This window comes from Pseudophryne corroboree (genome assembly GCF_028390025.1).
Source record: "Pseudophryne corroboree isolate aPseCor3 chromosome 3 unlocalized genomic scaffold, aPseCor3.hap2 SUPER_3_unloc_11, whole genome shotgun sequence".
Lineage (NCBI taxonomy): Eukaryota > Metazoa > Chordata > Amphibia > Anura > Myobatrachidae > Pseudophryne > Pseudophryne corroboree.
The window spans coordinates 2,281,361-2,309,321 of NW_026967499.1; the positions used below are offsets into that span (position 1 = coordinate 2,281,361).

At 46.9% G+C, this 27,961-nt stretch overlaps 1 long non-coding RNA gene across 1 annotated transcript in view; it reads left to right on the plus strand.

Moving 5' to 3' along the window:
* Positions 1-787: 787 nt before the first annotated feature.
* LOC134983295 (uncharacterized) overlaps positions 788-27,961 on the plus strand; it is a 97,629-nt gene continuing 70,455 nt past the window's right edge. The window contains exons 1-2 of the long non-coding RNA XR_010191620.1: positions 788-847; positions 4,163-4,290. This is a non-coding gene — a long non-coding RNA (uncharacterized LOC134983295). The remainder of the gene's footprint in view (positions 848-4,162; positions 4,291-27,961) is intronic.

Genomic DNA, 27,961 nt, shown 5'->3' on the forward strand with positions numbered 1-27,961 from the left:
CTTCCTGTATAATAATTACAGGACACCACAGTCTGCTCATACTGTATAATAATAGTAACGGGACACCACAGGCCACTATCCCTGTATAATTATAACAACAGTACAGAATAGGCCGCTCCACCTGTAAAACAATAACAGGACACCACAGGCTGCTCCCTCTGTATAATAATAATAATAACAGAACACTACAGGCTGCTCCCCCTGTATAATAATTATAATAACAGGACACCACAGGCTGCTCCCCCTGTATAGTAATAATAACAGAACACTACAGGCTGCTCCCCCTGTATAATAATAACAACAACAGGCCACTACAGGCTGCTCCTCCTGTATAATAATAATAACAGGACACCACAGGCTGCTCCCCCTGTATAATAATAATAATAACAGGACACTACAGGCTGCTCCTCCTGTCGCCATTACCTGATGGTAGATGCTAGAACCGCGATTTAGAACCAACCATCACGTGATCTTCCTGTGTGTGGAACGGAATGCAATGACCGGAAGTAAGGTGGAACGCACAGGCCGGAAGTAGGGAATGATTGGCACAGGCTGCTTCCTAGCGTCTGGCCCCTCCCATCCCATGCCCCGCCCTCAACTCCGCCTTCTGTAATCACTATTACCGTACATGTCCTCAGTACAGGAGGCCGGCGGCCATTTTCTTGTAGACCAGTCCGGCATCAGCTGCAGCAGCAGCAATAGGTTCCCTGGCCGTGTTGTGACGTCAGGAGCGGCGGCCATTTTCCCCTGGTCTGAGCTCCGCCTTCCTTCTATCATTCCCACAAGGCAGCAGGAGCAGAGAGCAGCAGCAGGAGCAGAGAGCAGCCATTGCTGTGTCTGGCAGCAGGTAATGATATTATTATTATTATTCTATAGGCTGAGCAGCTCTGGTGTCAGGTTCTGTACTACAGGGGGAGCAGCCTCTGGTGCCTTGTTATAGTGCAGCTGGAGCAGCCTCTGGTGCTGCATTATCCCTGTACAGGTGGCTGACACTCTAGTGTCCTATTACTGTAATACAGGTGACACAGACCCCACCGTTACCATGATACAGGTGGTGCAGACCCCGCCATTACCGTAATACAGGTGAAGCAGACCCCGCCGTTACTGTAATACAGGTGGCGCAGATCCCGCCGTTACCGTAATACAGGGGACGCAGACCCCGCCGTTACCGTAATACAGGTGGCGCAGACCCCGCCGTTACCGTAATACATGTGGCGTAGACCCCTCCGTTACCGTAATACAGGTGGTGCCGACCCCACCGTTACCGTAATACAGGTGGCGTAGACCCCACCGTTACCGTAATACAGGTGGCGCAGGCCCCGCCGTTACCGTAATACAGGTGGCGCAGACACCAATGTTCCCGTAATACAGGTAGCGCAGACCCCAGTGTTACCGTAATACAGGTAGCGCAGACCCCGCCGTTACCATAATACAGGTGGCGCAGACCCCACCGTTACCGTAATACAGGTGGCGCAGGCCCCGCCGTTACCGTAATACAGGTGGCACAGACCCCGCCGTTACCGTAATACAGGAGGCGCAGAGCCCGCCATTACTGTAATACAGGTGGCGCAGACCCCGTCGTTACTGTAATACAGGTGGCGCGGACCCCGCCGTTACCGTAATACAGGTGGCGCAGACCCCGCCGTTACTGTAATACAGGTGGCGCAGACCCCGCCGTTACCGTTATACATGTGGCGCAGACCCCGCCGTTACCGTTATACATGTGGCGCAGACCCCGCCGTTGCCGTAATACAGGTGGCGCAGACCCCGCCGTTACCATAATACAGGGGGAGCAGACCCTGCTGTTACTGTAATACAGGTGGCGCAGACCCCTCTCTTACCGTAATACAGGCAGCGGAAACCCCGCTGTTACCGTAATAAAGGCGGCGCAGACCCACCGTTACCGTAATACAGGTGACGCAGACCCCACCGTTGCCGTAATACAGGTGGTGCAGACCCCGCTGTTACCGTAACGCAGGTGGTGCAGACCCCGCTGTTACCGTAATACAGGTGGCGCAGACCCCGCCGATACCGTAATACAGGTGAAGCAGACCCCGCCGTTACCATGATACAGGTGGCGCAGACCACGCCATTACCGTAATACAGGGGGAGCAGACCCCGCCGTTACTGTAATACAGGTGGTGCAGACCCCGCTGTTACCATAATACAGGTGGCGCAGACCCCGTCGTTACTGTAATACAGGTGGCGCAGACCCCGGTGTTACCGTAATACAAGGGTAGCATCCTGTGCTATTATAGTATACAGGAGGAACAGCCTGTGTTGTCATAATATACAGTTGTAGCATCCTGTGCTGTCATAATATACAGAGGGAGCAGCCTGTGGTGTCCTGTTATTATTATTATTATTATTATTATTATACAGAGGGAGCAGCCTGTGGTATCCTGTTATTATTATTATTATTATTATACAGGGTGATCAGCCTGAGGTGTGCTGTTATTATTATACAGGGGGAGCAGCCTGTGGTGTCCTGTTTTTGTTATTATTATTATTATTATACAGGAGGAGCAGCCTGTGGAATCCTATTATTATTATTATACAGGAGGAGCAGCCTGTGGTGTCCTGTTATTATTTTTATACAAGAGGAGCAGCCTGTGGCATCCAGTTATTTTTATTATACAGGGGGAGCGACTTGTGATGTCCAATTATTATTCTACAGGAGGAGCAGCCTGTGGTGTCCAGTTATTATTATTATTATTATTATTATTATTATTTTTATTGTACAGGAGAAGTAGCCTGTGGTGTCCTGTTGTTATTTTTATACAGGGGGAGCGGCCTGTAGTGTCATGTTGTTATTATACAGATGGAGCGGCCTGTGGTGTCCTGTTATTATTATTATACAGGAGGAGCAGCCTGTGGTGTCCTGTTATTATTATTATTATTATTATACAGGGGGAGCAGCCTGTGGTGTCCTGTTATTATTATTATTATACATGGGGAGCAGCCTGTGGTGTACTATTATTATTGTTTCTCTAGCATCCATAAGGGATATTGGGGTAATCTAGTATGATGGGGTATAGATGGGATCCAAAGGAGCCAGTGCAATTTAAATCTCTTCCACTGGGTGCACTGGCTCCTCCCCTCTATGCCCCTCCCACAGGCAGTGTAGAAAATGTGCCCTCAGGAGAGGATGAGTTTTCTTTAGTTTCTTTTCAATCTTTGTTATTTTCTGTATACTGTATACCGGAGATGGGTAACAGTATACCTGAACCGTGGGCGTTAGGAGGGGGGGAGTGGTCACCGGCCTTGCGAGGTGTCAGAGCCGCTTCCCCGCTGCAGGATCACCGTCCTGAGAGGTTGTTGTACAGGAGGCACTGTGCCTTAGCGTTCACAATCGCCGCATCACATCATAATAACTGCCTACAGGGGCGCCGTGTGGCTGGCTCCTTATACTCTGTGACTCTCTGAAGGTACTCTGGGGGAAACTGTGTCTGACATTTTCCTGTCTCTGTGTGTAAATATGTATATCTCACATAATCATATCTAGGGACTCTGAGTCTTGTGCTGCAGAGTATGTATCTTCTACCGGGGAGTCTATACTATCCTCAAAACTGTACTGATCAGGCTTCTGGGGCAGAACCCCCAGGGGTGGCCTCAGCAAGGTGTACTATACCGTATTTTTATACACATATATCCCATACTGGGAAGGAGCCACAGCTGTGCCTCTCACCCCAACTCTGTACCCTAGAAAGCGTGGTCTTGCCCAAATAATGCATATGAGGGGTGTAACATATGATTGAGGCTATTAGGGATGAGGAATCTTATTAAAAATAATTTTACTGTCGAATTGTCAAATGTCGAAACGGATCCAACGTTTTTTTGTCGAAAACGTGTTGAATTGTCGAATCCAATTCGACATTGTTTTTTCGTCGAAAGAGCCCCGGTTTCGACAACACAAAGGATTCGACACCAATTGAATACACGCGTATTTCACATCCCTAAAGAGTGTCTAACTTGTCAAAGAGGGTTGTGTTACCTATCCATAAGGTACATCCTCCATAAGGGATTCGGCTGATCGCAGATTGAGACTACTCTCTAATACTGTACATACAGGTATAACTCAGTAACTTGGTCAGGCTCCTTACTTGATGATTTAGGTTCTAGGTATGACTGTGATATTTCCTTGTTTCTGTGTCACATACAGGATTCTACAGACTTCTCGGCTGGTGGCCGTGACGGAGTTTGGCCTGCATGACGCAGGGTCTTCTGTCCTGGCGGCTTAGACATGCAGGGGACGGGGGCGACACCAATGGACTGCGGATACAGAGTAAGGTATGGCGAGTCTGTCCTTCACAGGTGAGACCTTGGTGGGGACGTGCTGGATACCTAACTATCCCAGCCGACTGCGGGTAAGTCGACATGTCTTCCTTCAGTACTAACCAGAATATTGTATCCTCCGCATACACTGCAATGCATTCGAACCACAAGGGTTACACATAAATCCAAGGGTTCCTCCACTTCCTTTAGAGGACATTGGGGAAAATCCAGAAAGATGCACCACCAGGTTCCCAGGGACAGATTCGGGTTCTGCCTTCTCAAAGCCTTCGGTTTGATGGTGGACCTCGCTGCCCTGGGGATCAGGCTGGTGGGGGAAATGGTTTCACTCAAACATCCCGGTGATATCATACCTTGGCCCCTAGAATGAGTTAGGTTGCCAAGGGGGCGGACTAGAGTTTCTAGTTTTCCCGCCTCACGGATTCTTCGGCTCGGGATTACTAGCTTCTCAGGCGAAGGGTACGATACTGCTGGTAGCTATTCAAACATTTGCGTTATCCGGTTCCACCTCATGTCCTGTACTGGCTCAACTAGGACTCTAAACTTCAGCAAAGCCAACTTTGACATGATGAAGGAAGCATTAAGGGACATTGAATGGGAAATTATGTTTCAAGGAAAAAATAGGATTTTAATACCTACCGGTAACTCCTTTTCTCTTAGTTCGTAGAGGATGCTGGGGACATTCAAAGAACCATGGGGTATAGACGGGATCCGCAGGAGACATGGGCACTTTAAGACTTTAAAGGGGCGTGAACTGGCCCCTCCCTCTATATCCCTCCTCCAGACCTCAGTTATAGGAACTGTTTCGAGGAAAGGAATTATAGTTGAACCAAGGCGAGCGTCATACCTGCTCACGCCTTAAGCATGTCGTGTAACATGGCATTCAAATGAACACGTCAACGGACATGAACAAAGTCAGCAACAAGCTGAACAGAAGAGTAACACAACGAGTGTGTGCAACCACAACTAATACCGCAGATACAGTACGCACTGGGACGGGCGCCCAGCATCCTCTACGGACTAAGAGAAAAGGATTTACCGGTAGGTATTATAATCCTATTTCCTCATACGCCCTAGAGGATACTGGGGACATTCAAAGAACCATGGGGTTATATCAAAGCTCTAAAACCGGGCAGGAGAGTGCGGATGACTCTGCAGCACCGATTGACCAAACTTGAGGTCATCATCGGCTAAGGTATCAAACTTGTAAAACTTAGCAAACGTGTTTGACCCTGACCAGGTAGCAGCTCGCAAAGCTGTAATGCCGAGACACCCCGGGCAGCCGCCCTGGACAATCCCACCTTTCTAGTAGAATGGGCCTTCACTGATTTCTGTAACGGCAGTCCCGCCGTGGAATGAGCCTGCTGAATCGTACCACAGATCCAGCACGCCACAGTCTGCTTGGAAGAAAGGTACCCAATCTTGTTGGGAGCATACAGGACAAACAGAGCCTCTGTTTTTTTGATCTGAGCCATTCTGGCGACATAAATTTTCAAAGTCCTGACCACGTCCAGAGACTTTGATTCAAGTATGGGGTCAGTAGCCACTGGCACCACAATAGGTTGGTTCATGTGGAAAGACGAAACCAACTTCGGCAGAAATTGTTGACGAGTCCTCAACTCTGCTCTATCATCATGAAAAATCAAATAAAGGCTCTTGTGAGACAAGGCCGCTACCTCAGACACACATCTTGCGGAAGCCAAGGCCAATAACATGACCACTTTCCAAGTGAGGAATTTCAACTCCACCTTATTTAAAGGTTCAAACCAATGCGATTGAAGGAACTGCAACACCACATTTAGGTCCCATGGTGCCACAGGGGGCACAAAGGGAGGTTGGATGTGTAACACACCCTTCACAAAAGTCTGAACTTCTGGAAGGGAGGCCAACTGTTTTTGAAAGAAAACCGATAAGGCCAAAATCTGAACCTTAACTGAGCCCAATTTAAGGCCCGCATCCACACCCACCTGTAGAAAATGGAGAAAACGCCCTAATGCAAATTCCGCCGTAGGACCCTTCCTGGATTCACACCAGGAAACATATTTTCTCCAAATACGGTGGTAATGCTTTTCTTTTGCCCTTTTCTGGCCTGAATAAGAGTGGGAATGACTTCCTGAGGAATACCCTTACGGCCTAATAGCTGGCGTTCAACAGCCATGCCGTCAAACGCAGCCGCAGTAAGTCTTGATAGACGCACGGCTCCTGCTACAGCAGGTCCTCGCGAAGAGGAAGAGGCTGAGGACCTTCTAATAGCAACTCTTGAAGATCCGGATACCAAGCCCTCCTTGGACAGTCTGGGACAATGAGAATCGCTTGAACTTTTGTTCTTCTTATGATCTTGAGAACCTTTGGTATGAGAGGAAGTGAAGGGAATACATACACCGACTGAAACACCCACGGTGTCACCAGTGCATCCACTGCCACTGCTTGAGGGTCCCTGGACCTGGAACAATATCTCTGAAGCTTCTTTTTGCGACGAGACGCCATCATGTCTATTTGAGGAACTCCCCAAAGATTTGTCACTTCTGTGAAGACCTCCTGATGTAGGCTCCACTCTCCTGGATGGAGATCGTGTCTGCTGAGGAAGTCTGCTTCCCAGTTGTCCACACCTGGAATGAATATATGCTTCTCCGCCCACCGGAGAATCTTTGTGGCCTCTGCCATAGCCGCTCTGCTTTTTGTCCCGCCTTGGCGGTTTATGTACGCTACGGCTGTGATGTTGTCCGCCTGGATCAAAACAGGCAGATTGCGAAGCAGATGTACTGCTTGTAGGAGGCCGTTGTAAATGGCTCTTAATTCCAGAACGTTTATGTGGAGACAAGCCTCTTGACTTGACCACCGTCCCTGGAAGTTTTCCCCCTGTGTGACAGCACCCCAGCCTCAGAGGCTTGCATCCGTTGTCACTAGGATCCAGTCCTGGATCCCGAAGCTGCGCCCCTCCAGGAGGTGAGAGCTGTGCAGCCACCACAGGAGAGATAGTATCCGTCGGTGCATGTGCAGGTGGGAACCGGACCCAAATTGAATGGCCTCGTAGGCCGCAACCATCTTCTTCAACAACCGAGTGCATTGAAGAATGGAGACTCTTGCTGGTTTCAGAAGTTGTTTTACCAGATTCTGAATTTCCAGAGCCTTTTCCACTGGAAAAAAAACCCTCTGGAGATCTGTGTCCAGTATCATTCCCAAGAACGACAAGCGTGTCGTCGGTATCAACTGTGACTTCGGCAAGTTCAGTAGCCAACCATGTTGTTGAAGTACTGTTAGAGTTAGTGCAATATTTGCCACCAACTGCTCCTTGGATCTCGCTTTTATCAGGAGATCATCCAAGTACGGGATAATTGATACTCCTTGCATGCGGAGGAGAACCATAATTTCCGCCATTACCTTGGTGAAAATCCTTGGAGCCGTGGACAGACCAAGCGGCAACGTCTGAAACTGGTAATGACAATCCTGAACGGCAAACCTCGGGGTAAGCCTGATGCGGAGGATAAATGGAAACATGCAAGTAGGCATCCTTTATGTCCAAGGACACCATAAAATCCCCTTCCTCCAGACTGGAGATCACCGCTCGGAGAGACTCCATCTTGAATTTGAATTTTCTGAGGTCGAAATTGAGATTTTTCAGGTTTAGGATCGGCCTGACCGAGCCATCCGGTTTTGGAACAATGAAGCGGCTGGACTGAAAACCTTCTCCTTGCTGCAACAGGGGAACCTTGAGAATAACCTGGTTGTGACACAATTTTTGAATTGCGTCGAATACTACCTCCCTGTCCGGAAGTGAAGCTGGTAAGGCCGATTTGAAAAACCGGGGAGGGGGAACGCCTTGAAATTCTAGTTGGTACCCCTGGGACACAATTTGTAGAACCCAGGGGTCCAGGTCTGAGCGAAACCAGGACTGACTGAAGAGCTTCAGACGTGCCCCCACCGGAGCGGACTCCAGCAGAGGAGTCCCGGCGTCATGCGGTGGATTTGACAGAAGCCGGGGAGGACGTCTTTTCCTGGGAACTTGATACAGCGGCTGTTCGTTTATCTCTTCCCCTACCTCTTGTAGCAAGGAAGGAAGAACCCCGACCTTTCTTGTACTTATTGGCGCGAAAGGACTGCATTTGGTAGTGGTGCGTATTCTTTTGTTGCCTAGGAACAGAAGGCAAGAAAGACAACTTATCCGCGGTAGCCGTAGCCACCAAGTCAGTGAGGCCGTCACCAAACATGGCACCTCCCTTATACGGTAGAGATTCTATATTGTTCTTGGAGTCAGCATCCGCATGCCACTGATTAATTCATAATGGCCGCCTAGCAGCGACAGACATGGCATTGGCTTTTGCACCCAAAAGGCCACTATCCCTCGCAGCTTCTTTTAGGTACGCTGCAGCATCCCTGATATAACCTAGTGTTAGTAGGATGCTATCTCTGTCTAGGGTATCCAAACCAGATGACAAGTTATCTGCCCACTTTTCAATAGCGCCACTCACCCACGCAGAAGCAATGATAGGCCTGAGTTGCGTACCCGTGGTCGTATAAATGGCTTTTAACGTAGTTTCCAGTTTACGATCCGCCGGTTCCTTAAGGGCTGCAGTGCCAGATGACGGCAAAGCCACTTGCTTAGACAAACGTGACAGGACTCGGTCTACAACGGAGGCAGTTTCCCACTTTTCCCAATCAGCATGTGGGAAATGGGTAAGCCACCGGAATCCGTTTGGGAGTCAGGAACTTTTTGTCAGGAGTTTCCCAAATCCTATCAAAGAGATCATTCAATTCATGAGAGGGGAGAAAAGTTACCACAGGTTTCTTCCCTTTATATATACAGACCCTAGTATCTGGGACAGCAGGGTCGTCCGTGATATGCAATACATCTTTAACGGCCACAATCATGTACTGAATGCTCCTTGCCAATTTAGGATCTAACCTGGAATCTGCGTAGTCGACACTGGCATCAGAGTCCGTGTCGGTATCTGTGTCGGCCATCTTACTTTTAAATGACCCCGAAGGGTCCTGTACCTGTGTCAAGATATCTTCCACACAATTTTTCCATATCTGGGTCTGAGCCGTTTATGAATAAGAGCCATATTAGCATTCAAATCATTCAACACAGTCACACAATCAGCCGTCGGCGGTGCCGACAGGGTCGCCCCCCCCCCCCCCCTGCATTCAGTGTCCCCAACAAAACGTCCTCCTGGGAGGAACCTTCTACCTCAGACATGTCCTTACAATAGGACAGATCCACACAAAAACCTTTCAGAGAGACACAAAGGGAGTTTGCCGGCTCACAGCCCAGAGCATACAGCAGGACTGAAAAGTTATTTCACAGGACTGCAGCGCTTTGTATATAATATATATAAACAAATCTCTCCCCCTCCCCCCCCTTGGTTGTTTGAAAACCTGTCTGCAGAGTGAGGAAGGACCAGCGTCTCGGGAAATGGCGCCGAGCAGTGTGAGCTGCCGGGTTGAAGCTCCGCCCCCTTAATGGTGCGATTCGGACCCACTCGTTTTTAAATTAATAAATATACTGGCGGGGGTTAGGACAGTGCATAGGCACATATGTCCCCTCTCAGCCAGTCATTTCATGAGGAATTATGCTGCCCAGGGCGCCCCACCTGCGCCCTGCACCCTGCGGTGGTGATGTGTTTGTCGGAGCATGGCGCGCCGTGCTGTGTCGCTGCGCGGTACCTCAGAATGGCGTCACAGGAGATAAGTCTTCTTGTCTTCTTCTACTCACCTGTCTTCTGGCTCTGTAAGGGGGTGACGGCAGGCTGCAGGAGTGAGCATCCGAGCGTACCCGGCGTTCAGCACCCTCAGGTAGGAGACCTGTTAGCCAGAAGCAGAGCCCTTGAACTCAATAGAAGTGGGTCTAACTTCTCTCCCCTCAGTCCCATGAGGCAGGGAGACTGTAGCCAGCAGCCTCCCTGAAGATAAAAAACCTAACATAAAGTCTTTTCAGAGAAACTCAGTAGAGCTCCCCTAGTGTGTGACCATCTCCCTGGGCACAATTCTAAAACTGAGGTCTTAAAGTGCCCATGTCTCCTGCGGATCCCGTCTATACCCCATGGTTCTTTGAATGTCCCCAGCATCCTCTAGGATGTATGAGAAAATACTACAGAGAAATGGGATGTATTAAAATCACTGCTAATTAATAATACTCGTAAATTTATTCCCACCAGCAGCAAAAAAAGGAATAAAAATCCCAAACCAATGTGGTTTAACAAAAATATAAAGTAATTAATGGACAAAAAAAGACAAGCATTTAAAAAATACAAATCTGAGGGGGATGCGGAGTCATTTCAACACAATAAGGACTGTAACAAAATATGCAAAAAAGGAATAAGAGCGGCTAAAGTAGAAACTGAAAAAGTAGTAGCAAAGGAAAGCAAAGCGAATCCCAATTTTTTTTTAAGTACATCAACAGCAAGAGACTAAAGAAGGAGAGTATAGGCCCTTTAAAGGACAAGAGGGGAGTCTTAATAAAAAATTATAATGACATAGCAAACAAACTAAAAAAGTTTTTTTCAACAGTATTTACCAGAGAGGACCAAATGCTGAGTCTAACACAACATCTCAACAAAGATAATGTCCCACTGCTAAATGCTTATTTATGTGAGGAGGTAGTCTGTGACCGATTAAAAAAGTTAAAGATTAAAAAGTCACCTGGTCCCGATGGAATTCACCCGAGGGTTCTTGTGGAGCTGCACGCTGAACTAGCAAGACCTCTATTTTTGATCTTCATGGATTCAGTTAAACCGTGTATGGTTCCCAAAGACTGGCATATAGCGGAGGTAGTGGCAATATTTAAAAAGGGGAGCAAAGCTGAAACAGGTAATTATAGACCAGTTAGTCTTACATCTATAGTGGGGAAAGTATTGCAAAGTATTCTAAGGGACAGTATTCAAAAGTTCCTTGAAGCAAATAAGGTAATTAAAAGGAACCAACATGGATTTGTGAAGGACAGATCATGTCAGACCAACTTACTTGGCTTCTATGAAACAGTAAGTGCGAACCTGGATTAGGGTAAGGAGGTGGATATAATCTTTTTAGACTTTGCCAAAGCTTTCGACACTGTACCACACATGTGTCTTATCTATAAGCTACAAGAAATAGGGATAGGGAGCACAATATGCACTTGGGTCAGTAATTGGTTAGATAATAGGGAGCAGCACGTTGTGGTCAATGGATCATTTTCAAATTGGACTAAAGTGCTAAGTGGTGTGCCACAAGGGTCTGTACTTGGACCACTTTTGTTGAACATTTTCATCAACGACCTAACAGTAGGTCTAGAGAGCATGGTATCAATTTTCGCAGACCATACCAAATTGTGTAAGGTTATAATACGGAGGGGGATGCTGAGTCTTTTCAGAATAACTTAACTAAACTGGAAGCATGGGCAGCAAAATGGAGAATGAGATTCAACCCAGACAAGTGTAAGGTAATGCACTGCGGTGGCAAGACCAAAAATAACACCAACATACTAAATGGGGTAATATTAGGGGATTCTGTACTGGAAAAAGACTTAGGGGTTCACATAGATAACAAATTAAGCAGCAGTACCCAAAGTAGGAGTGCAGAAAAGAAGGCTAATAAGATATTGGCATGCATAAAACAGGGAATTGATGCAGGGGACGAGAGTATTATACTCCCATTATATAAATCACTAGTGAGGTCACATGTTGAATACTGTGTGCAATTGTGGGCACCATATTACAAAAAGGATATCCTGGAGCTACAAAAGGTTCAGAGGAGGGCGACCAAACTAATCAAGGGCATGGAGACGCTGGAATACGAGGAAAGGCTTGCAAGGCTAGGCATGTTTACATTGGAAAAGAGGAGACTAAGAAGGGACATGATCAACATCTACAGATATATAAGGGGTCAATACACACAACTTGGGAGGGACCTGTTTTCTATAAGATCAGCACAAAGAACACGTGGTTAGAGGAGAGGAGTTTCCGCACATTGAGGCAAAAAGGTTTTTTCACAGTAAGGACAATACGTGTTTGGAATTCCCTACCTGAGAGAGTAGTAACTGCGGACTCAGTCAACACCTTTAAGAATGGGTTAGATAAATTCCTATTGGATAAAGATATTCAGGGTTATGGTGTATAGGCACGCATTATAGTTAATATAACTAGTCCTAACATAAAAATAACTAGTCCTATAATAAGACTGCATAGGAGACCACAAATAGGTTGAACTTGATGGACAATTGTCTTTTTTCAACCTTAGTTACTATGTTACATAACAGGGGTTAATATTCAAGCCTAAGGTCATTGAACCCTCACTGGTGGGTATTCAATTCCAAGGGGGTCTGAGAGCGATGTTCTCGGGTAGAGAAATTCCATTCTGGCCATCTCTCTAGACCTCTCTAAGGTTGCGTTACAGCAATGTCACTTCCAGTTCCAGACACTGCACTTGGCTTCTACAAGACCATGGCAGAAATTAAGCTCATCCTCCGCAAAGGGGTGTGGACATACTTCCATACCTGGACAAATTTAACATCCTCCAGGAAGATGTTATTACAGAGTGGTAATCTCACGAATCTACTATCCCAGGATCTTGGGTAGTTCCTGAATTTTCCTGTTTGATTCGACATGGAGGCTGCCCTTCCTGGGAGTGAGTTTTGACAAAGTGCAGAGGGTGTTTCTACCAGTGGAGAAAGCGTTGGTGTTCCAATCGATGGTCCGGGATGTCCTGAAGCCAACCCTGGTGTCGTATCATCAGCGCATTCGCCTTCTGGGAAAGATGGTTGTCTCCTGCGAGGCTCTAAAGTTTGAAAGATGCCATGCGGGGTCCTTCCTAGACAATTGGTCGGGATCACACCTTCACATGCACCAGCGAATACGACTGTCACCAAAAGCCAGAATTTCACTCTCCTGGTGGCTGCGAACTACTCACCTTCTCGGGGGCCGCAAGTTCGGGATTCAGATTTGGATCCTTCTGAGATGCAAGTCTCTGTGTTTGGGGAGCAGTCACCCAAGGGGAAAACTTCTAAGGAAGGTGGTCAAGTCTGGAATACGTCCTTCCGATAAATATTCTGTATTTACGGGCCTTATACAACAGCATTTCTTCTGCAAGATCACGCCATTCAGGTTCAGTCGGACAACGTCACGGCAGTGTCCTACATGAAAAGGCGGGGCGGAATGAAGAACGGGGCTGCAGTGTCAGAGGTAACAGAAATCCGCCTCTTGGCGGAAAACCATGCGGTGGCGCTGTCAGCAATCTTCATTCCAGGAGTGGACAACTGGGAAGAGGACTACCTCAGCAGACACGATCTCCATCCAGAAGAATGGGGCCTATACCCGGAGGTGTTCGAGGAGGTAACAAGTCATTGGGGTGTACCTCCAATTGATGTGATGGCCTCCTGCCTCATCAGGATGCTACGGAGGTACCGTTCCAGGTCGAGAGACCCACAGGTAGTGGCGGTGGACGCCCTGGTAGCTCCGTGGGTGTTCCAGTCAGTGTATGGGTTCCCTCCACTTCCGCGCGTCTACGAATTCTCAAACAAATAAGAAGCAAGCGTTCAGGCGATCATTGCTCCGGACGGGCCAAGACTGGCTTGGTACGCGGATCTTCTGGATTTACTGCTGGAGGATCCATGGCCTCTTCCTCTTTGTGAGTACCTTCTGCAACAGGGGCCGTTCGCTTATCAAGACTTACCGCGGCTATGTTTGACGGCATGGAGGTTGGATGCCTGATTTTAGCTCGGGAGGGCATTCTGAAAAAAAGTAATTTCTACCCTGATACAGGCTAGGAAGGGAGTAACGTCTGAACATTACCATCAGATTTTGAAAAAGTGTGGGTCTTGGTGTGAATCCAAGAAGTTTCGTACGGTGGGGTTTCAACTGGGATGGTTTCTCCTCTTTCTTCAAGCAGGTGTGGATGTGGGCCTACGCTTGGACTCCATAGAAGTCCAGATTTCAGCCTTGTCCATTTTATTCCAGAAACAATTGCCTGCTCTCCCTGAGGTCAGACTTTTTTGAAAGGGACTCTGCACATCCAACCACCGTTTGTGCCGCCTACGGCACCGTGGGATCTTAATGTGGTGCTGCAGTTCCTGCAATCGGATTGGTTTGAGCATTCCCAGAAGGTATAACTCTAGTTTCTTACTTGGTAGGCTGTCACACTGTTGGCATTAGCATTTGCTAGGCGTGTGTCAGAATTGGAGGCCTTGTCCTACAAGAGCCCCTACTTGATTTTCCATGAGGATAGGGCTGAGCTCAGAACGCGTCAGCAATCTCTTCCAAAGGTTGTGTCAGCTTTTCATATTGTCCAACCTATTGTGGTGCCAGTGGCTACTGGCTCCTCAATTACCTCACAGTCCTTGGACGTTGTGAGGGCTTTGAAGATTTACGTGAAGCGTCCTTCTCTTCTCAGGATAGCAGATTCTCTGTTTGCCCTTTATGCTCCCAACAAGGGTGGTCATTCCGAGTTGTTCGCTCTGTAATTTTTTTCGCATCGCAGCGATTTTAAGCTTAGTGCGCATGTTCAATGTTCGCACTGCGACTTCGCCAAGTAAATTTGCTATGCAGTTAGGTATTTTACTCACGACTTTTTCTTCGTTCAGGCGATCGGAGTGTGATTGACAGGAAGTGGGTGTTTCTGGGCGGAAACAGGCCGTTTTATGAGTGTGTGTGAAAAAACGCTACAGTTTCTGGGAAAAACGCGGGAGTGGCTGGAGAAACGGAGGAGTGTCTGGACGAACGCTGGGTGTGTTTATGACGTCAAACCAGGAACGACAAGCACTGAACTGATCGCAGATGCCGAGTAAGTCTGGAGCTACTCTGAAACTGCTAAGAGGTGTGTAATCGCAATATTGAGAATCTTTCGTTCGCAATTGTAAGAAGCTAAGATTCACTCCCACTAAGCGGCGGCTTAGCGTGTGCAATGCTGCTAAAAGCAGCTTGCGAGCGAACAACTCGGAATGAGGGCCCAGGTTGGGTGTCCTGCTTCTAAGCGGACGATTTCTCGCTGGATCAGGTTCACTATCCAGTATGCTTATTCTACGGCAGGCCTGCTGTGTCCAGATTCTGTTAAGGCCCACTCTACATGTAAAGTGGGTTCTTCCTGGATGGCTGCCCGTGGGGTCTCGGCTTTGCAGCTTTTCCGAGCAGCTACTTGGTCAGGGTCGAACACATTTGCTAAGTACTACAAGTTCGATACTTTGGCCTCTGAGGACCTAAAGTTTTGTCAATCAGTTCTGCAGGAGCCTCCGCGCTCTCCCTCCCATTCTGGGAGCTTTGGTACACCCCCATGGTACTAATGTGGACCCCAGCATCCTCTAGGACATAAGATAAAATAGGATTTTCTCGTAGTCCGTAGAGGATACTGGGCGCCCACCAAGTGCTTCGTTTTCCTGCATTTCTACTTGGTTAAGTATTGGTTCAGCTGTTGCTGTTCCTGTTTCATGCTTGGTTAGCAGGGTGTCTTCAGGTTACATGCTGACTGACATGGTTTCTTCCTATTTCATGCTAGATAACATGGTTTCTTCGTGTTCCGTGAGAGTTGGCATGATTTCTTCATGTTTCATCCTGGTTGGCGTGATTTATTCATGTTGCCTGCTGGTTATCGTGGTTTCTTCTTGTTACCTGCTGGTTGGCGTGATTTATTCATGTTGCCTGCTGGTTATCGTGGTATCTTCTTGTTACCTGCTGGTTGGCATGGTTTCTTCATGTTTCATGCGGTTTTGCATGATTTCTTCATATTGGCATGGTTTCTCCATGTTGCGTGCTAGTCAGCATGATTTTTTCAATTTGGTGTGAGCTGGTGTGATTCTCACCACTATCTGTGTATTTCCTTCTCTTGAAGTATGTCCGTCTCCTCGGGCACAGTTGCTAGACTGAGTCTGGTAGGAGGGGCATAGAGGGAGGAGCCAGCCGACACTATTAATCTCGTAAAGAGCCCATGGCTCCCAAAGGACCCATCTATACCTCATGGTACTAAGGTGGATCACAGCATCATCTATGGACTACGAGAAAAGGATTTACCGGTAGGTAATTAAAATCCTATTTTTACACCAAAAGGCGTATTTGCCAGTACAAATAAGTGTATAGCTCTGGTGCCATTGCAGGGGGTGGAGTTACCTCAGAGCGTGACCAGCGGCTTCTTGGCGCCTTTCTCTGCTTCCAGCAGCAGGCACACAGATCCTTCAACACCCCACATACATATAGGAGTGTTAGACAGGAGTAGAGCAGCTATTATACTGGTAAATAGAGTCCTGATAAGGACAATACACCAGTGTCCCACTGAGTCACAGTATAAAGTTACAGCCTGCAGTCTCCTGGAGTCTGCTAGGCTTGGTGTGCTGGTCATTTCCTCTGGATCTCCTCACATACCAAGGGCAGGCTTGCTTGTACAGTGTCTGTGTGTTGTGTGTGTGTGAGAGTTGTCTCCTGTGAGTATGGTAAACACCTTTTATACACATGCAGATTCTCCCCCCTTCTCATGAACAATGTTACAAGTCCTCACAGGCTTGTGAGGAGGGGGGAGGTGCAGCAGCCATCCCGGTTATACTCCCTGGATGGTAGGCATGTTCTCTCAGCCCTCTGCAAATAGTCATAAGACACAGCGACTGCAGTAGGCTGTAGCGGACCTGGCTACAAGAGGCAGATGACAGACCCCTCTCCCTAGCTCTGGGCCACATACACGTGGGTGGCCTGACTTACTCTCAGTAACTAATGAAGAGGAACAGAAGAAAGGGGAGCTGGACCCTATTACCGAGGATTCATCTCCTGCACAAGGTCTTGAGCCCCTCATACTTGCTATCAGGGATGTGTTACAACTCCCAGTAGAAGACAATGCAGTAAAGCAGTCGTTTTCTCCTCGCAGAAAAAGGTTAGCGTCACTTTCCCTGATTCTAAGGAATTAGATGATATGTTTAATCCTGTTAAATATGTTAAATATTATTAAATAAATAAATATGTTTAAAGTTGACCTGGAAAAATCCTGATAAAATATTCTAGGTGGCCAGACGCTTCTTAACACTTTCCTATTTTCTCCTGAAGGCAGGAAAAACTGGGAAGATCCCCTGGTTGTTGACATCTGTCACACGCCTGTCTAAAGAGACCGGTCCCTGGCTCCTCGGCTTTGAAGGACCCTGGGGATAGACTGGTATATCACAAAGACCTGTGATAGCAGGTTGCCGGTTGACACATGTCATTCCCACCTCGGCGGGCCAGTTCAAGAGGGCCTTGCGGGGGATATGTCTCTGGTGAGTATGGTTACTCTAATCACACACATTCAGGATACTGCACGCGTCTTGTGCGACTCTATTAAAGAGATAGGCGCTATTAATGCAAATACTACTGCCATGGCAGTGTCGGTGCACAGAGCTTTATGGCTACGCCAGTGGATAGTGAACGCAGATTCCAAGTGTAGTGTGGTGTCTCTCCCTTTCTCAGGGGAGTGGCTATTCGGGGTTGAGTTGGTTTCGTGGATTTCAAAAGCTACTGTGGGGAATTTCACGTTTTTCCCCTCTGGGGCCCCACCGGCTAGGCTCTTACCTGGGGCCATCTACTTCGGACCGCTATGTTTTGATCATGAACCAGAGGCGCCTCAAAATGCTGCGCGAGGCACGGCAAAAAAGGCCAGCAGCTGCAGGTTCCCAGGAAAAAAGCACCAGTTCAGCTTCCCCTAAGGCCTCAGCATGACGGTGCTCGCCCACCCCGAGGGGATCTCGAGGTGGGAGCTCGGCTGCATCACTTCATCTGCATCTGGGAAAGCTACTGCCAGGATACCTGGGTACAGGACCTCATTTCTCAGGGCTACAAGCTGGAGTTCGACGGCGCTCCTCCTCGACAATTTTTCAAATCAAGCTTACCGGCTTTGGCAGTTACGCATGTTACGCTGCAAGAGGCCATCCTAAAATTAGTCCAATTCCAAGTCATTGTTCCAGTGCCTCTGCAATAACAGGGAAAGGGTCATTACTCCAACCTGTTCATGGTACCGAAACCTGATGGTTCGGTAAGACCCATTTTTAATCTGAAATCCTTGAACCCTTACTAAAGGTTTTCGGGTTCAAGATGGAATCCTTGCGAGCAGTGATTGCAGGTCTGGAATAACAGGAGTTCATGGTCTCCCTGGATATCAATGACGCCTATCTCCATATCCCAATTTGGCCACCTCTCACTTACCTGCGGTGTGCCCTGCTGAATGATTACTACCAGTTCCAGGCGCTACCCTTCGGCCTGTCCACAGCTTCGAGGGTGTTCACAAAGGTGATGGTGGAGATGATGTTCCAACTCCGGGTCCAGGGGGTCAATATTGTCCTTTACCTAGACGACCTCTTGATAAAAGCGAGATCCAGGGAGCTTCTATTGCTCAATATAGGTCGCACTATTCAACTTCTGTCACATCATGGGTGGATCCTCAATTTACAGTCCTACCTGGAGCCAACTCAGCTGCTCCTGGGAATGGTGCTGGATACTGTGGCCCAGAAAGTGTTCCTCCCAGAGGACAAGGCGAGAACACTTCGGGAGATGGTCCGCATGGTTCTCCGGCCTACTCGAATATCCATCCATCTTTGCATAAGATTGTTGGGGAAAATGGTTGCCTCGTACGAGGTGATCTAGTATGGAAGGTTCCATGCCAGAACATTTCGATTGGATCTCCTGAGCAAGTGGGCCGGATCACATCTTCAGATGCACCGGTAAATACGGCTGTCACCTCAGGCCAGACTTTCCCTCCTGTGTTGGCTGCAGTCCTCCGACCTACTGGAAGGCCAAAGTTTTGGAATTCAGGATTGGATCCTCCTCACAATGGATGCGATTCTGAGAGGATGGGAAGCTGTCACCCAGGGGTTCAGTTCCAGGGCAGGTGGTCAGCCCACGAAACCCTGCTTCCGATCAACATTCTGGAACTTCAGGCGATCTCCCTCCTGTGGTGACTACAGTCCTCCAACCTACTGGAAGGCCGAAGTTTCGGGATTCAGGATTGGATCCTCCTCATGATGGATGCAATTATGAGAGGATGGGAAGCTGTCACCCAGGGTGCTCAGTTCCTGGGCAGGTGGTCAGCCCGCGAAGCCCTGCTTCTGATCAACATTCTGGAACTTCAGGCAATCTACAATGCTCTGATTCAGGCATCTCCCCTCCTCTGGGATCGATCCATTCAGGTGCAGTCGGACAACGCCACACCGTGGCGTACATCAACTGACGAGGAGGGACAAAAAGCAGTGCCTGCATGTGAGAGGTGTCAAAGATACCCCTCTGTTCAGAAAGAAATGCAAGAGCACTGTCTGCAATCTTCATTCTGGGAGTTGACAACTGGGAAGCTGACTTCCTGAGTCGTCACGATCTCCACCCAGGAGAGTGGGGGCTTCACCATCAGGTGTTTCAGCAGATCATCGACTGGTGGGCCTGCCCACAAATAGACATAATGGCTTCTCGACTCAACAAGAAGGTTTGTTGGTATTGCTCACGAACCAGGGACCCTCAGGCGAGGGCAGTAGATGCACTGGCGTCACCTTGGCCTTACCAGCTGGTCTTCCTGTTTCCTCCAATTCCATTGCTCCCAAGGGTGCTCAAGCTAATACAGTGTGAGCCTTGAAGATCTATGTCAAGAGGACGGCTCGGATCAGAAAGACTGATTCCTTGTTCGTGCTGTATGATGTGCAGAAAAAGGGTTGCCCTGCTTCAAAGCAGTCCATTGCTCGTTGGCTTAGACTTACTATCCAACAGGCCTATGTGTCGGCAGCCTTACCTACAAGATCGGTAGGGTCTTCCTGGGCTGCTGCCCGTTGTGTCTCGGCCTTGCAACTATGCCGAGCTTCTACCTGGTCGGGGATAAACACCTTTGTGAAGTTCTACAAGTTTGATTCCCTGACCAAAGAGGATACCCAGTTTGTGCAGGCGGTGCTGCAGATGTCTCCGCACATTTCCGCCCGTTCTGGAAGCTTTGGGACGTCCCAATTGTAATAGATTCCCCCAATATCCCTTATGGATGCTAGAGAAAATAGGATTTCTGCAGGGAATAACATCGGGGTGTAGAGTAGGATCTTGATACGAGGCACCAACATGCTAAAAGCTTTGACTGTTCCCAAGATGGTCGGCCTCCTCTATAACCCACCTCTGTGCACAGGAGCTCAGTTTGTAGTTGGTGACTGCAGCGCAGGACACTAACAGGTAGGGGCCCTGAGAAGAGCTTTTTTAAGAAGAAATAGGCGACTTCAAGGGCTGCAGCAGAGGCACTCTAGTGCTAGATATCATTCTGACATCTGCTGCTGCAGCTCCATCACCTCCTCCAGCAGCGCTGTATACTCCCGCGTCCTTGGTTGCCGGGTACTTACAGCGGAGGCCCCGGTGCTTTACCCAGGGCGCACACACTCACTGCTATTCTCCGGGATCGCGTAGCCACATTCAGGGAGGAGGTAAGGTTCCTCCAGGTGGGACCTGCTGAAAATCGCGATCCGGCGTGGCCATGAGGAGGCGGGCAGCCCGCTGGGGTGGACACTGTGTTGGTACAGGGACCCCAATAGACCACCAGGCAAGGGCACAGGTCGGGTTACCTCATAAACGAGTTTATTAAGGCCCACAGTACCCGGTGGTGAAGTCCAGCAAGGGGATAAGGCTCTCACCTGTAGCCCCTTCCCCAGCCCCTGGGCGCCATTTAGAGTAATTGTTCCCGCCCTGGAGCTGCATCTCTCTGTCTTCCTCACTCCCTGTCAGCGTTTGGGCACCATTACACATGAACTGCGCTGATTCTGGAACTGCTGGGCGATGCATTCTCTGTAAAGCCGCCTGCATCATCAGCGATATGCTTTTACAGGACACTTAAGTATTCTACATGTCGTTTAGACAGTGTTAGTTAAGAAAAGGGGCATACGTCAGGGTTATTTAGTACAAGTACCCTGTGACATTCATCCAGTTTTTACTGTGCATTGATATATCTCTTTATATACATAGCCGTACTCAGTAGTAGTATTGCTAGTCCAGTGCAGTTTTATTGTTTGTCATAATTCCTGCATTGTACATATGACTGTGTGTGTGCATATAGCTGCTGTGTGATCTCCACTCCGTGTATCTCACTCCTACTGCTATCCCTATATTCTGTAACCTGAGGGCTCCGTGCGTCAGGATTATTAGATAATATACTGCTATCCCTATATTCTGTAACCTGAGGGCTCCGTGCGTCAGGATTATTAGATAATATAGTGCTATCCCTATATTCTGTAACCTGAGGGCTCCGTGCGTCAGGATTATTAGATAATATAGTGCTATCCCTATATTCTGTAACCTGAGGGCTCCGTGCGTCAGGATTATTAGATAATATACTGCTATCCCTATATTCTGTAACCTGAGGGCTCCGTGCGTCAGGATTATTAGATAATATAGTGCTATCCCTATATTCTGTAACCTGAGGGCTCCGTGCGTCAGGATTATTAGATAATATAGTGCTATCCCTATATTCTGTAACCTGAGGGCTCCGTGCGTCAGGATTATTAGATAATATACTGCTATCCCTATATTCTGTAACCTGAGGGCTCCGTGCGTCAGGATTATTAGATAATATACTGCTATCCCTATATTCTGTAACCTGAGGGCTCCGTGCGTCAGGATTATTAGATAATATACTGCTATCCCTATATTCTGTAACCTGAGGGGGCTCCGTGCGTCAGGATTATTAGATAATATACTACTATCCCTGTATTCTGTAACCTGAGGGCTCCGTGCGTCAGGATTATTAGATAATATAGTGCTATCCCTATATTCTGTAACCTGAGGGCTCCGTGCGTCAGGATTATTAGATAATATACTGCTATCCCTATATTCTGTAACCTGAGGGCTCCTTGCGTCAGGATTATTAGATAATATACTGCTATCCCTATATTCTGTAACCTGAGGGCTCCGTGCGTCAGGATTATTAGATAATATATTGCTATCCCTATATTCTGTAACCTGAGGGCTCTGTGCGTCAGGATTATTAGGTAATATAGTGCTATCCCTATATTCTGTAACCTGAGGGCTCCGTGCGTCAGGATTATTAGATAATATACTGCTATCCCTATATTCTGTAACCTGAGGGGGCTCCGTGCGTCAGGATTATTAGATAATATACTACTATCCCTGTATTCTGTAACCTGAGGGCTCCGTGCGTCAGGATTATTAGATAATATAGTGCTATCCCTATATTCTGTAACCTGAGGGCTCCGTGCGTCAGGATTATTAGATAATATACTGCTATCCCTATATTCTGTAACCTGAGGGGGCTCCGTGCGTCAGGATTATTAGATAATATACTGCTATCCCTATATTCTGTGTCCTGAGGGCTCCGTGCGTCAGGATTATTTGATAATATACTGCTATCCCTATATTCTGTAACCTGAGGGCTCCGTGCGTCAGGATTATTAGATAATATACTGCTATCCCTATATTCTGTAACCTGAGGGCTCCGTGCGTCAGGATTATTAGATAATATACTGCTATCCCTATATTCTGTAACCTGAGGGGGCTCCGTGCGTCAGGATTATTAGATAATATACTGCTATCCCTATATTCTGTAACCTGAGGGCTCCGTGCGTCAGGATTATTAGATAATATACTGCTATCCCTATATTCTGTAACCTGAGGGCTCCGTGCGTCAGGATTATTAGATAATATACTGCTATCCCTATATTCTGTAATTTGAGGGCTCCGTGCGTCAGGATTATTAGATAATATACTGCTATCCCTATATTCTGTAACCTGAGGGCTCCGTGCGTCAGGATTATTAGATAATATACTGCTATCCCTATATTCTGTAACCTGAGGGCTCCGTGCGTCAGGATTATTAGATAATATACTGCTATCCCTATATTCTGTAACCTGAGGGCTCCGTGCGTCAGGATTATTAGATAATATACTGCTATCCCTATATTCTGTAACCTGAGGGCTCCGTGCGTCAGGATTATTAGATAATATACTGCTATCCCTATATTCTGTAACCTGAGGGCTCCGTGCGTCAGGATTATTAAATAATATACTGCTATCCCTATATTCTGTAACCTGAGGGCTCCGTGCGTCAGGATTATTAGATAATATACTGCTATCCCTATATTCTGTAACCTGAGGGGACTCCGTGCGTCAGGATTATTAGATAATATACTGCTATCCCTATATTCTGTAACCTGAGGGCTCCGTGCGTCAGGATTATTAGATAATATACTGCTATCCCTATATTCTGTAACCTGAGGGCTCCGTGCGTCAGGATTATTAGATAATATACTGCTATCCCTATATTCTGTAACCTGAGGGGGCTCCGTGCGTCAGGATTATTAGATAATATACTGCTATCCCTATATTCTGTAACCTGAGGGCTCCGTGCGTCAGGATTATTAGATAATATACTGCTATCCCTGTATTCTGTAACCTGAGGGGGCTCCGTGCGTCAGGATTATTAGATAATATACTGCTATCCCTGTATTCTGTAACCTGAGGGGGCTCCGTGCATCAGGATTATTAGAGAATATACTGCTATCCCTATATTCTGTAACCTGAGGGGGCTCCGTGCGTCAGGATTATTAGATAATATACTGCTATCCCTATATTCTGTAAACTGAGGGGGCTCCGTGCGTCAGGATTATTAGATAATATAGTGCTATCCCTATATTCTGTAACCTGAGGGCTCCGTGCGTCAGGATTATTAGATAATATAGTGCTATCCCTATATTCTGTAACCTGAGGGGGCTCCGTGCGTCAGGATTATTAGGTAATATACTGCTATCCCTATATTCTATACCCTGAGGGCTCCGTGCGTCAGGATTATTAGATAATATACTGCTATCCCTATATTCTGTACCCTGAGGGCTCCGTGCGTCAGGATTATTAGATAATATAGTGCTATCCCTATATTCTGTAACCTGAGGGCTCCGTGCATCAGGATTATTAGATAATATAGTGCTATCCCTATATTCTGTAACCTGAGGGCTCCGTGCATCAGGATTATTAGATAATATACTGCTATCCCTGTATTCTGTAACCTGAGGGCTCCGTGCGTCAGGATTATTAGATAATATACTGCTATCCCTGTATTCTGTAACCTGAGGGCTCCGTGCGTCAGGATTATTAGATAATATAGTGCTATCCCTATATTCTGTAACCTGAGGGGGCTCAGTGCGTCAGGATTATTAGATAATATACTGCTATCCCTATATTCTGTAACCTGAGGGGGCTCCGTGCGTCATGGTTATTAGGTAATATACTGCTATCCCTATATTCTGTAACCTGAGGGCTCCGTGCGTCAGGATTATTAGATAAAATAGTGCTATCCCTATATTCTGTAACCTGAGGGCTCCGTGCGTCAGGGTTATTAGATAATATACTGCTATCCCTATATTCTGTAACCTGAGGGCTCCGTGCGTCAGGATTATTAGATAATATAGTGCTATCCCTATATTCTGTAACCTGAGGGCTCCGTGTGTCAGGATTATTAGATAATATAGTGCTATCCCTATATTCTGTAACCTGAGGGCTCCGTGCGTCAGGGTTATTAGATAATATACTGCTATCCCTATATTCTGTAACCTGAGGGCTCTGTGCGTCAGGATTATTAGATAATATACTGCTATCCCTATATTCTGTAACCTGAGGGCTCCGTGCGTCAGGATTATTAGATAATATACTGCTATCCCTGTATTCTGTAACCTGAGGGCTCCGTGCGTCAGGATTATTAGATAATATACTGCTATCCCTGTATTCTGTAACCTGAGGGCTCCGTGCGTCAGGATTATTAGATAATATAGTGCTATCCCTATATTCTGTAACCTGAGGCCTCTGTGCGTCAGGATTATTAGATAATATAGTGCTATCCCTATATTCTGTAACCTGAGGGGGCTCCGTGCGTCAGGATTATTAGGTAATATACTGCTATCCCTATATTCTATACCCTGAGGGCTCCGTGCGTCAGGATTATTAGATAATATACTGCTATCCCTATATTCTGTACCCTGAGGGCTCCGTGCGTCAGGATTATTAGATAATATAGTGCTATCCCTATATTCTGTAACCTGAGGGCTCCGTGCGTCAGGATTATTAGATAATATAGTGCTATCCCTATATTCTGTAACCTGAGGGCTCCGTGCGTCAGGATTATTAGATAATATAGTGCTATCCCTATATTCTGTAACCTGAGGGCTCCGTGCGTCAGGGTTATTAGATAATATACTGCTATCCCTATATTCTGTAACCTGAGGGCTCAGTGTGTCAGGGTTATTAGATAATATACTGCTATCCCTATATTCTGTAACCTGAGGGCTCTGTGCGTCAGGATTATTAGATAATATAGTGCTATCCCTGTATTCTGTAACCTGAGGGCTCCGTGCGTCAGGATTATTAGATAATATACTGCTATCCCTATATTCTGTAACCTGAGGGCTCCGTGCGTCAGGATTATTAGATAATATACTGCTATCCCTATATTCTGTAACCTGAGGGGGCTCCGTGCGTCAGGATTATTAGATAATATACTGCTATCCCTATATTCTGTAAACTGAGGGGGCTCCGTGCGTCAGGATTATTAGATAATATAGTGCTATCCCTATATTCTGTAACCTGAGGGCTCCGTGCGTCAGGATTATTAGATAATATAGTGCTATCCCTATATTCTGTAACCTGAGGGGGCTCCGTGCGTCAGGATTATTAGGTAATATACTGCTATCCCTATATTCTATACCCTGAGGGCTCCGTGCGTCAGGATTATTAGATAATATACTGCTATCCCTATATTCTGTACCCTGAGGGCTCCGTGCGTCAGGATTATTAGATAATATAGTGCTATCCCTATATTCTGTAACCTGAGGGCTCCGTGCATCAGGATTATTAGATAATATAGTGCTATCCCTATATTCTGTAACCTGAGGGCTCCGTGCATCAGGATTATTAGATAATATACTGCTATCCCTGTATTCTGTAACCTGAGGGCTCCGTGCGTCAGGATTATTAGATAATATACTGCTATCCCTGTATTCTGTAACCTGAGGGCTCCGTGCGTCAGGATTATTAGATAATATAGTGCTATCCCTATATTCTGTAACCTGAGGGGGCTCAGTGCGTCAGGATTATTAGATAATATACTGCTATCCCTATATTCTGTAACCTGAGGGGGCTCCGTGCGTCATGGTTATTAGGTAATATACTGCTATCCCTATATTCTGTAACCTGAGGGCTCCGTGCGTCAGGATTATTAGATAAAATAGTGCTATCCCTATATTCTGTAACCTGAGGGCTCCGTGCGTCAGGGTTATTAGATAATATACTGCTATCCCTATATTCTGTAACCTGAGGGCTCCGTGCGTCAGGATTATTAGATAATATAGTGCTATCCCTATATTCTGTAACCTGAGGGCTCCGTGTGTCAGGATTATTAGATAATATAGTGCTATCCCTATATTCTGTAACCTGAGGGCTCCGTGCGTCAGGGTTATTAGATAATATACTGCTATCCCTATATTCTGTAACCTGAGGGCTCTGTGCGTCAGGATTATTAGATAATATACTGCTATCCCTATATTCTGTAACCTGAGGGCTCCGTGCGTCAGGATTATTAGATAATATACTGCTATCCCTGTATTCTGTAACCTGAGGGCTCCGTGCGTCAGGATTATTAGATAATATACTGCTATCCCTGTATTCTGTAACCTGAGGGCTCCGTGCGTCAGGATTATTAGATAATATAGTGCTATCCCTATATTCTGTAACCTGAGGCCTCTGTGCGTCAGGATTATTAGATAATATAGTGCTATCCCTATATTCTGTAACCTGAGGGGGCTCCGTGCGTCAGGATTATTAGGTAATATACTGCTATCCCTATATTCTATACCCTGAGGGCTCCGTGCGTCAGGATTATTAGATAATATACTGCTATCCCTATATTCTGTACCCTGAGGGCTCCGTGCGTCAGGATTATTAGATAATATAGTGCTATCCCTATATTCTGTAACCTGAGGGCTCCGTGCGTCAGGATTATTAGATAATATAGTGCTATCCCTATATTCTGTAACCTGAGGGCTCCGTGCGTCAGGATTATTAGATAATATAGTGCTATCCCTATATTCTGTAACCTGAGGGCTCCGTGCGTCAGGGTTATTAGATAATATACTGCTATCCCTATATTCTGTAACCTGAGGGCTCAGTGTGTCAGGGTTATTAGATAATATACTGCTATCCCTATATTCTGTAACCTGAGGGCTCTGTGCGTCAGGATTATTAGATAATATAGTGCTATCCCTGTATTCTGTAACCTGAGGGCTCCGTGCGTCAGGATTATTAGATAATATACTGCTATCCCTATATTCTGTAACCTGAGGGCTCCGTGCGTCAGGATTATTAGATAATATACTGCTATCCCTATATTCTGTAACCTGAGGGCTCCGTGCGTCAGGATTATTAGATAATATAGTGCTATCCCTATATTCTGTAACCTGAGGCCTCTGTGCGTCAGGATTATTAGATAATATAGTGCTATCCCTATATTCTGTAACCTGAGGGCTCCGTGCGTCAGGATTATTAGATAATATACTGCTATCCCTATATTCTGTAACCTGAGGGCTCCGTGCGTCAGGATTATTAGATAATATACTGCTATCCCTATATTCTGTAACCTGAGGGCTCCGTGCGTCAGGATTATTAGATAATATAGTGCTATCCCTATATTCTGTAACCTGAGGGCTCCGTGCGTCAGGATTATAAGATAATATACTGCTATCCCTATATTC